Genomic DNA, 12,402 nt, shown 5'->3' on the forward strand with positions numbered 1-12,402 from the left:
AAAGAATGGGTTCCAGTTACAGTAAGTGTTCAGTGAATGCTGACAACTTCACCCTGAAGCGTAGTAGAGGCAGAGAGATGGTAAGATAGCTTTACAGTGGCGAGTCGTCTCATCGCACCTGACCCCTCTGCTATCTCTTTCAAAGGAGCTTTTAAATGTCTTGGGGGTTTAGTAACGTGAGATGGCGGTTACCTCAACAAGGAGTGGCGGTCAATGTTTACAATTAGTATCCGTATGTAAAAGTTACCTTGACACATAGTTACCTACTACTTTTGTAAATTACATAAAATTGCCTTGCAGGCCCTGATTCTTCGATGTTGCTCAAAATTCAAAGTTTCTGCTGCCAAAATTTTATTAATTTCTCAAGCTATATGTTTTTTTTTTTTACTTTAACTGATGGTACCGGTTATTTTGTGTAAATGATTGGAAATAAGTAGAATCAGCACTCCTTCCATTAGATTACAAAAAAAAGATAGCGCTGGACACCAGATATCACAGAACACTGGAAGGTCATTCCTCATAGTGCATTGTTTGAAACCATTAGAATTGCTTTTTTTATGGGACACTATAACTTTTAACATGCTAACCTTGCAGCCCCCCCACCATGACAGACTGCCAAACATCTTTTCGTATATAAAAGTCTTGGACCCCTGTTCTCATTCTTGTTAGATAGTGGTCACCAGTTATATTCTTTTCTCTCTGACCGCAAATGCCAAGAAACAAAAACCAGCAACCAATTATATTGTGTGTAGTATTTTTGGATGAGGAGTGTGAATAAAGGTAAATGCATGTACAGTTTCAAGACTAATAAGGCTGATCACACCAACAGTATTCTTCGTGATCTCTTGGCTCAGGCAGGGGTGGCGATCCGCAGATCACGATATAGAGTCACTCTTTCTACTTGAAACCTGTAAGTGCATTTATCTTTATGCGTACTTCTTACCCAAAACAGTAGATGATTAGGTGTGGGTCTCTCCCCCTTTTTTCTATTATTTAAAATGTATCGACACGCCAGATTGTTCTGTCCCACTGCCGCAGTAACTCTTCAAAGTGAATTCAACTTTATTCAAGTGCCGGCTCCCGTCGCCGTATACTTACCAGTCCCCAGCATCTTCTGGTCCCCAGCCAGCGCCGCAACTCTCCTCCACTCCAAGCTGCTGGTCTTTTTCATCTCCCATAGCAGCCACTAGTGCGCTGACACTCTTTCTTAAAGGACCAGCGCGCACCGGATTTGCCCAGCTTTTTCGGGTACTTCATTTACTTTCCCACATTTTCTCTCTGCCTGAGCATTAAGGTTTCATTGTCTAGCTTGCTAGTTCTTCTCTCCTGTGTTTTACTATTGGATTTACTGTTACTGACCCTGCTTGAGCTTGATCATCCCTGTCTGCTGTAAACTTAGGGTGAGTTCACGTGCAGATCTTGTCTTGGTTTTACTGTGGGGGTTTTTTCAGCATTTTTTTCAGTTTTTTTTTCTATGCATTTAGTATTATTAGGGTATGTGCACACAGTAGCAGGCTTTTACGTCTGAAAAGACAGACTGTTTTCAGGAGAAAACAGCTGCCTCGTTTCAGTCGTAAATGCTCCTCCTGGAATTTTGCGAGGCTTCTCTGACAGCCGTAAATTTTGAGCTGCTCTTCATTGAGTTCAATGAAGAACGGCTCAAATTACGTCTGAAAGAAGTGCCCTGCACTTCTTTTGACGAGGCTGTATTTTTATGCGTCGTCGTTTGACAGCTGTCAAACGACGACGCGTAAATGACAGGTTGTCTGCACAGTACGTCGGCAAACCCATTCAAATGAATGGGCAGATGTTTGCCGACGTATTGTAGGGTTCACTGAAATGACAACTGAGTAAAAAGATATCTTTAATAGTAACTAGTTTAAAAACAGGGGTAACACACCACTGTGACATAAGCCCCACCGTGAAAATTAAAAAATGTATTAAACAGAAAAACACTGAGTTTATATGATACCTATATCTCTGTGTTTAAACGATATTAGTAGGAATCAGCATATACCCAGGGCACAACAGTAGTACAAGCCCTAATTGAAGCATAGGTGTCCGACAAAATCGGATCTCCTAACGCTGGGTGTAACACAATATAATTGTCCCCAATGCATACATTCCATAGACATTAAACGACCCTACGCGTTTCAGATACTCATCCTCAGGGGTCCGTATCTTGGTAACTCTGGCCTCATCACCAGCGATATTAGTATTCAACAGCGGATATTCCGCTGTGCGTCACGGGAAGATGCACGTATCGATGTCAACGGCATACTTCATTGCAGGCGCTAGGTTACTATAAACGCTAAACTCCACCCATCGTATTCGGCGGCAACACATGAATTGACCAATCACAGCACCCTCTCGATTCGTGACACCTGCCCATGTGACCCCCCGCCGTCAGCTGACAGCCAGGGGTCATCATCGGCCGCATCATACCGAATGCGCAGGCGCAGTGGAAGCCAAGGACGTATCGCCCGGACTGCCAAACACGAGGAGGTAAGCGCTAAAAGATGATGTGTTATAAGTATATCTTGCGGGACAGTATAACACCGCAAGTAGGCAATCTCATAAAGCAACTCAAGAGTAAATAAACACATATGAGGTGGACGAAGTTGCTGAAGTCCCTATTCCTTAGAAAAACTGACAAAACGATCTCTTTATGTGTTGGCTAATCAGTGTAGCCATCTCAAATAAGTAATGCAAAATGCAGATAAACACTCACCCACCCCAAGGTAAACCACCTATAGGGGGATGGTATCACACATTTAGATAAAACATGTATAATTAGTCTGCTCATTTAAACCTGCTGGTTGTATACATTCCAGTCTATGGATCCATTGCGCTTCCTTCCGTAAAATCAGGTTGTCCCAGTCCCCTCCTCTTTTGGGGGGTCTGACAAGTTCAATTGCTTGAAACTTTAACACTGCTGCCTGGCCTTGGTGTTTCGCATGCACGTGCTTAGATATTGGGGTGTCCCTACCATGGATGATATCTCCAACATGCTCCCTAATACGACGACGAAATTGTCGTGCTGTTTTACCCACATAATTTAGGGGGCATGGGCATGTGATTAGGTAAACTACTCCCGCTGTCTTGCAATTGACATAATCCCGAATATTGTATTCTCTCTGTGTGACAACACTGGTAAAACTATTCCCTTTAAGAATGAAATCACAGGCTTTACAGCTACCACATCTGAAAGTACCTGGTATTCGTCTATCCAGCCATGTACCCCTAGGTGAAATGGGGTCGAAACAGCTGTGCATGACTCTGTCCCTTATATTTTTCCCTCTCCGATACGTGACAGATGGCCTCTGTGTGATCTGATCTACCAAATCTATATCAGAACTGAGAATACGCCAATACCTATTCAGTATCTGCATAATGTCATTTTGTTTTGAGTCATAGGTGCCTATGAGTCTGGTAACTTGTTCTTCTTTCCGTTTTTTAGGTACCAGGAGACATTGCCTATCTGCATCCCTTGCTCCCTCATAGGCCTTCCTAATAACACTCTCGGGGAAGCCTCTATCCTTCAATCTTGTTTTGAGTTCCTGGGCCTGGCACTCAAAATCACCCATAGAGCTACAATTCCTGCGTACTCTCATGAATTGGCCTTTCGGAATGCCACGTTTGAGGGAATAGGGATGACAGCTATTCCATTGCAAAAAACTATTAGTTGCTGTTTCTTTCCTATGTACCTTAGTGCGGATTGTACCTCCTTCCGTTTTTGTGATTTTCAAGTCTAAAAAAGACAGTTCAAACTCACTGATCTCACATGTAAACCTAAGTCCTACATCATTTTTGTTGAGGGCTGCTACGAACCTATGGAACTCATCTGCTGTAGAGTTCCAGAGAATCAGCACGTCATCAATATATCTAATCCATAATCCAACGGATGAAGTCCAATTGACAAATTTGTCCCCAAAAACAATTGTCTCCTCCCACCAGCCAAGAAATAAATTTGCATAGGTGGGAGCAGCAGGACTCCCCATTGCAGTACCACATTGCTGATGAAAGATCTTATCTTCAAAAATAAATATGTTTTTTTCAAGAACAAACTGTAATAACTGCAAAACAAATTGGTTATGGGCAGCAAACTGTGTACCTCTTGATCCCAAATAATACTCGATCGCTTTATAACCACATTTGTGAGGTATGGATGAATACAACGCCTCAACATCCAGACTAGCCAGGATTGTATCTTTCTCCAGAGAAATACCATCAATCTGTTTCAAGACATCCATGGTGTCACGTACATATGATGTAAGACTTAAGACAAAAGGGCGCAACACCTGATCAACATAAGTACTCACATTTTGAGTTAAATTATTAATGCCTGAAACAATGGGTCTGCCACGTAAGGGAGGATACCCTTTGTGGATTTTGGGCAGGCTATAGAAACACGCCATAACAGGAAATTGTGGGTATAGAAACCCAAACTCTCCTGCACTAATCAAGGATCTGCTCTTTGCATCACTCAGAATGCTCAGCAACTCCTTCTTGAATAGTGCTGTGGGGTTATCCTTTAAAATGGTGTAACAGTTATGGTTAAACAATATGTCCTCACACATTTTTTTATAATCATCCCTACTCATGATCACAATGTTCCCACCTTTATCAGATGCTTTTAAAACGATGTTCTGTTTTTTCTCTAGAGTGGTCAGAGCTAGTCGTTCGGACCAAGACAAGTTGTTATCCATGCCCCTACTGTCCTGACTAAGATTTTTGATCTCATCTCCCACCATATCCACAAATAAATCCACATTGGTAAAATCTCCTATAGGTGGCAGCTTTCTACTCTTCATTTTTAGGTTGGTAAAGGGACCTAGACCTGGAGTTCTTCCAGATTCCTCTAATAACCCCTCCAAGGCTGCAAGGCCTTCCATATCAGACTCTTCCAACCCTAGTTCCATACATTTTTTCCTATTGTGGTGTTTGAAAAATTTGATCCATTTGAGTTTACGAGCAAATAAATTAAGATCTTTTATCCACGAGAAAGAGTCAAATTTAACTGTGGGGACAAAGGAAAGTCCTTTTTCTAATAATGTGTTCTCTGATGCACTCAATTTGTATTCAGATAGGTTAATAATTTGTAGCCTATCCATATTTTTTCCCTTCACTAATCCTTTTGTCCCCTCAGCATATAGCGGGAAATGGGAGGATTGTTGGCTAAAAAATTGTTGCCACTATTAGAAGAGGCTCTACCACGGCCTCTATTTCTACCTCTAGCTCCTCCCCTAAATTTTTGTTTCCCACCGCTACCACCGAAAAATGGGCCCACTCTTTCAGAGTCTGTGGTTTCACTCTCTGATGTGGAAGGGTCAGATTCCCTCGGCCCCCTATTAGTCTGTTGATATTGTTGTTGTTGTGTATGGACAAAATCATACGCTTTTTTCTCCCTAAATTCCTGTAGGTCTCTCTGGAATTGGAAGTGTTTACGTTCCTTTAGATGATTGGTGAACCTCTCTAAAGTTTGTTGGAGGATTTTATCCCGTTTATCAAAACCAGGGGTATCCACCAAGGACTTGGCTGCCTCAATCTCTTTTTTAAGCTCAGCACTAATAGAGTCGAACTGAATTTTTTCTTCCTCTACCAAAATCTGCATCAGCCTAAGTGAACTCCCTGTAATCTCCTGTTCCCACCTTTCTTTTATATTAGCAGTTTTTAATCTTAATGCTGGGACAATGGGGACCCTGAGGCCTCTGGGAACTATCTTGTTCTTTAAATAGTTTTCCAGACTCTGGATCTCCCACCAACTTCTAGTATAATCTTTATGCAATCTATTAAGGTTTTTAAAGGTAGATTTAAGAGACGCACCCTGAACTGTATACACCAGTTCACATTCAGAAAAAACGCTTTTAGCCTCACTCATCCACCCTTCTGTGTTTAAATCTGAGAGTGCAAAGGCTGCCATACCCAGATAAAACGAAATTATTACTGTATAAATTAAATATAATTTCACTGTAGAGTTAGATAGAAATCTAATTGTGCTCCCACAATATAAAGAAATTTAATTATAAGGTTCACTGAAATGACAACTGAGTAAAAAGATATCTTTAATAGTAACTAGTTTAAAAACAGGGGTAACACACCACTGTGACATAAGCCCCACCGTGAAAATTAAAAAATGTATTAAACAGAAAAACACTGAGTTTATATGATACCTATATCTCTGTGTTTAAACGATATTAGTAGGAATCAGCATATACCCAGGGCACAACAGTAGTACAAGCCCTAATTGAAGCATAGGTGTCCGACAAAATCGGATCTCCTAACGCTGGGTGTAACACAATATAATTGTCCCCAATGCATACATTCCATAGACATTAAACGACCCTACGCGTTTCAGATACTCATCCTCAGGGGTCCGTATCTTGGTAACTCTGGCCTCATCACCAGCGATATTAGTATTCAACAGCGGATATTCCGCTGTGCGTCACGGGAAGATGCACGTATCGATGTCAACGGCATACTTCATTGCAGGCGCTAGGTTACTATAAACGCTAAACTCCACCCATCGTATTCGGCGGCAACACATGAATTGACCAATCACAGCACCCTCTCGATTCGTGACACCTGCCCATGTGACCCCCCGCCGTCAGCTGACAGCCAGGGGTCATCATCGGCCGCATCATACCGAACGCGCAGGCGCAGTGGAAGCCAAGGACGTATCGCCCGGACTGCCAAACACGAGGAGGTAAGCGCTAAAAGATGATGTGTTATAAGTATATCTTGCGGGACAGTATAACACCGCAAGTAGGCAATCTCATAAAGCAACTCAAGAGTAAATAAACACATATGAGGTGGACGAAGTTGCTGAAGTCCCTATTCCTTAGAAAAACTGACAAAACGATCTCTTTATGTGTTGGCTAATCAGTGTAGCCATCTCAAATAAGTAATGCAAAATGCAGATAAACACTCACCCACCCCAAGGTAAACCACCTATAGGGGGATGGTATCACACATTTAGATAAAACATGTATAATTAGTCTGCTCATTTAAACCTGCTGGTTGTATACATTCCAGTCTATGGATCCATTGCGCTTCCTTCCGTAAAATCAGGTTGTCCCAGTCCCCTCCTCTTTTGGGGGGTCTGACAAGTTCAATTGCTTGAAACTTTAACACTGCTGCCTGGCCTTCAGCAACTTCGTCCACCTCATATGTGTTTATTTACTCTTGAGTTGCTTTGTGAGATTGCCTACTTGCGGTGTTATACTGTCCCGCAAGATATACTTATAACACATCATCTTTTAGCGCTTACCTCCTCGTGTTTGGCAGTCCGGGCGATACGTCCTTGGCTTCCACTGCGCCTGCGCGTTCGGTATGATGCGGCCGATGATGACCCCTGGCTGTCAGCTGACGGCGGGGGGTCACATGGGCAGGTGTCACGAATCGAGAGGGTGCTGTGATTGGTCAATTCATGTGTTGCCGCCGAATACGATGGGTGGAGTTTAGCGTTTATAGTAACCTAGCGCCTGCAATGAAGTATGCCGTTGACATCGATACGTGCATCTTCCCGTGACGCACAGCGGAATATCCGCTGTTGAATACTAATATCGCTGGTGATGAGGCCAGAGTTACCAAGATACGGACCCCTGAGGATGAGTATCTGAAACGCGTAGGGTCGTTTAATGTCTATGGAATGTATGCATTGGGGACAATTATATTGTGTTACACCCAGCGTTAGGAGATCCGATTTTGTCGGACACCTATGCTTCAATTAGGGCTTGTACTACTGTTGTGCCCTGGGTATATGCTGATTCCTACTAATATCGTTTAAACACAGAGATATAGGTATCATATAAACTCAGTGTTTTTCTGTTTAATACATTTTTTAATTTTCACGGTGGGGCTTATGTCACAGTGGTGTGTTACCCCTGTTTTTAAACTAGTTACTATTAAAGATATCTTTTTACTCAGTTGTCATTTCAGTGAACCTTATAATTAAATTTCTTTATATTGTGGGAGCACAATTAGATTTCTATCTAACTCTACAGTGAAATTATATTTAATTTATACAGTAATAATTTCGTTTTATCTGGGTATGGCAGCCTTTGCACTCTCAGATTTAAACACAGAAGGGTGGATGAGTGAGGCTAAAAGCGTTTTTTCTGAATGTGAACTGGTGTATACAGTTCAGGGTGCGTCTCTTAAATCTACCTTTAAAAACCTTAATAGATTGCATAAAGATTATACTAGAAGTTGGTGGGAGATCCAGAGTCTGGAAAACTATTTAAAGAACAAGATAGTTCCCAGAGGCCTCAGGGTCCCCATTGTCCCAGCATTAAGATTAAAAACTGCTAATATAAAAGAAAGGTGGGAACAGGAGATTACAGGGAGTTCACTTAGGCTGATGCAGATTTTGGTAGAGGAAGAAAAAATTCAGTTCGACTCTATTAGTGCTGAGCTTAAAAAAGAGATTGAGGCAGCCAAGTCCTTGGTGGATACCCCTGGTTTTGATAAACGGGATAAAATCCTCCAACAAACTTTAGAGAGGTTCACCAATCATCTAAAGGAACGTAAACACTTCCAATTCCAGAGAGACCTACAGGAATTTAGGGAGAAAAAAGCGTATGATTTTGTCCATACACAACAACAACAATATCAACAGACTAATAGGGGGCCGAGGGAATCTGACCCTTCCACATCAGAGAGTGAAACCACAGACTCTGAAAGAGTGGGCCCATTTTTCGGTGGTAGCGGTGGGAAACAAAAATTTAGGGGAGGAGCTAGAGGTAGAAATAGAGGCCGTGGTAGAGCCTCTTCTAATAGTGGCAACAATTTTTTAGCCAACAATCCTCCCATTTCCCGCTATATGCTGAGGGGACAAAAGGATTAGTGAAGGGAAAAAATATGGATAGGCTACAAATTATTAACCTATCTGAATACAAATTGAGTGCATCAGAGAACACATTATTAGAAAAAGGACTTTCCTTTGTCCCCACAGTTAAATTTGACTCTTTCTCGTGGATAAAAGATCTTAATTTATTTGCTCGTAAACTCAAATGGATCAAATTTTTCAAACACCACAATAGGAAAAAATGTATGGAACTAGGGTTGGAAGAGTCTGATATGGAAGGCCTTGCAGCCTTGGAGGGGTTATTAGAGGAATCTGGAAGAACTCCAGGTCTAGGTCCCTTTACCAACCTAAAAATGAAGAGTAGAAAGCTGCCACCTATAGGAGATTTTACCAATGTGGATTTATTTGTGGATATGGTGGGAGATGAGATCAAAAATCTTAGTCAGGACAGTAGGGGCATGGATAACAACTTGTCTTGGTCCGAACGACTAGCTCTGACCACTCTAGAGAAAAAACAGAACATCGTTTTAAAAGCATCTGATAAAGGTGGGAACATTGTGATCATGAGTAGGGATGATTATAAAAAAATGTGTGAGGACATATTGTTTAACCATAACTGTTACACCATTTTAAAGGATAACCCCACAGCACTATTCAAGAAGGAGTTGCTGAGCATTCTGAGTGATGCAAAGAGCAGATCCTTGATTAGTGCAGGAGAGTTTGGGTTTCTATACCCACAATTTCCTGTTATGGCGTGTTTCTATAGCCTGCCCAAAATCCACAAAGGGTATCCTCCCTTACGTGGCAGACCCATTGTTTCAGGCATTAATAATTTAACTCAAAATGTGAGTACTTATGTTGATCAGGTGTTGCGCCCTTTTGTCTTAAGTCTTACATCATATGTACGTGACACCATGGATGTCTTGAAACAGATTGATGGTATTTCTCTGGAGAAAGATACAATCCTGGCTAGTCTGGATGTTGAGGCGTTGTATTCATCCATACCTCACAAATGTGGTTATAAAGCGATCGAGTATTATTTGGGATCAAGAGGTACACAGTTTGCTGCCCATAACCAATTTGTTTTGCAGTTATTACAGTTTGTTCTTGAAAAAAACATATTTATTTTTGAAGATAAGATCTTTCATCAGCAATGTGGTACTGCAATGGGGAGTCCTGCTGCTCCCACCTATGCAAATTTATTTCTTGGCTGGTGGGAGGAGACAATTGTTTTTGGGGACAAATTTGTCAATTGGACTTCATCCGTTGGATTATGGATTAGATATATTGATGACGTGCTGATTCTCTGGAACTCTACAGCAGATGAGTTCCATAGGTTCGTAGCAGCCCTCAACAAAAATGATGTAGGACTTAGGTTTACATGTGAGATCAGTGAGTTTGAACTGTCTTTTTTAGACTTGAAAATCACAAAAACGGAAGGAGGTACAATCCGCACTAAGGTACATAGGAAAGAAACAGCAACTAATAGTTTTTTGCAATGGAATAGCTGTCATCCCTATTCCCTCAAACGTGGCATTCCGAAAGGCCAATTCATGAGAGTACGCAGGAATTGTAGCTCTATGGGTGATTTTGAGTGCCAGGCCCAGGAACTCAAAACAAGATTGAAGGATAGAGGCTTCCCCGAGAGTGTTATTAGGAAGGCCTATGAGGGAGCAAGGGATGCAGATAGGCAATGTCTCCTGGTCCCTAAAAAACGGAAAGAAGAACAAGTTACCAGACTCATAGGCACCTATGACTCAAAACAAAATGACATTATGCAGATACTGAATAGGTATTGGCGTATTCTCAGTTCTGATATAGATTTGGTAGATCAGATCACACAGAGGCCATCTGTCACGTATCGGAGAGGGAAAAATATAAGGGACAGAGTCATGCACAGCTGTTTCGACCCCATTTCACCTAGGGGTACATGGCTGGATAGACGAATACCAGGTACTTTCAGATGTGGTAGCTGTAAAGCCTGTGATTTCATTCTTAAAGGGAATAGTTTTACCAGTGTTGTCACACAGAGAGAATACAATATTCGGGATTATGTCAATTGCAAGACAGCGGGAGTAGTTTACCTAATCACATGCCCATGCCCCCTAAATTATGTGGGTAAAACAGCACGACAATTTCGTCGTCGTATTAGGGAGCATGTTGGAGATATCATCCATGGTAGGGACACCCCAATATCTAAGCACGTGCATGCGAAACACCAAGGCCAGGCAGCAGTGTTAAAGTTTCAAGCAATTGAACTTGTCAGACCCCCCAAAAGAGGAGGGGACTGGGACAACCTGATTTTACGGAAGGAAGCGCAATGGATCCATAGACTGGAATGTATACAACCAGCAGGTTTAAATGAGCAGACTAATTATACATGTTTTATCTAAATGTGTGATACCATCCCCCTATAGGTGGTTTACCTTGGGGTGGGTGAGTGTTTATCTGCATTTTGCATTACTTATTTGAGATGGCTACACTGATTAGCCAACACATAAAGAGATCGTTTTGTCAGTTTTTCTAAGGAATAGGGACTTCAGCAACTTCGTCCACCTCATATGTGTTTATTTACTCTTGAGTTGCTTTATGAGATTGCCTACTTGCGGTGTTATACTGTCCCGCAAGATATACTTATAACACATCATCTTTTAGCGCTTACCTCCTCGTGTTTGGCAGTCCGGGCGATACGTCCTTGGCTTCCACTGCGCCTGCGCGTTCGGTATGATGCGGCCGATGATGACCCCTGGCTGTCAGCTGACGGCGGGGGGTCACATGGGCAGGTGTCACGAATCGAGAGGGTGCTGTGATTGGTCAATTCATGTGTTGCCGCCGAATACGATGGGTGGAGTTTAGCGTTTATAGTAACCTAGCGCCTGCAATGAAGTATGCCGTTGACATCGATACGTGCATCTTCCCGTGACGCACAGCGGAATATCCGCTGTTGAATACTAATATCGCTGGTGATGAGGCCAGAGTTACCAAGATACGGACCCCTGAGGATGAGTATCTGAAACGCGTAGGGTCGTTTAATGTCTATGGAATGTATGCATTGGGGACAATTATATTGTGTTACACCCAGCGTTAGGAGATCCGATTTTGTCGGACACCTATGCTTCAATTAGGGCTTGTACTACTGTTGTGCCCTGGGTATATGCTGATTCCTACTAATATCGTTTAAACACAGAGATATAGGTATCATATAAACTCAGTGTTTTTCTGTTTAATACATTTTTTAATTTTCACGGTGGGGCTTATGTCACAGTGGTGTGTTACCCCTGTTTTTAAACTAGTTACTATTAAAGATATCTTTTTACTCAGTTGTCATTTCAGTGAACCTTATAATTAAATTTCTTTATATTGTGGGAGCACAATTAGATTTCTATCTAACTCTACAGTGAAATTATATTTAATTTATACAGTAATAATTTCGTTTTATCTGGGTATGGCAGCCTTTGCACTCTCAGATTTAAACACAGAAGGGTGGATGAGTGAGGCTAAAAGCGTTTTTTCTGAATGTGAACTGGTGTATACAGTTCAGGGTGCGTCTCTTAAATCTACCTTTAAAAACCTTAATAGATTGCATAAAGATT

The 12,402-nt window shown here is 41.8% G+C and overlaps 1 protein-coding gene across 1 annotated transcript in view; it reads left to right on the forward strand.

Annotated features, from left to right (window-relative positions):
- FBXW8 (F-box and WD repeat domain containing 8) overlaps nucleotides 1-12,402 on the forward strand; it is a 154,693-nt gene that overhangs the window by 85,946 nt on the left and 56,345 nt on the right. The gene's annotated exons all lie outside the window — the stretch shown is intronic.

Source organism: Rhinoderma darwinii, chromosome 1, assembly GCF_050947455.1.
Source record: "Rhinoderma darwinii isolate aRhiDar2 chromosome 1, aRhiDar2.hap1, whole genome shotgun sequence".
In the NCBI taxonomy this organism is placed as follows: Eukaryota; Metazoa; Chordata; class Amphibia; order Anura; family Rhinodermatidae; genus Rhinoderma; species Rhinoderma darwinii.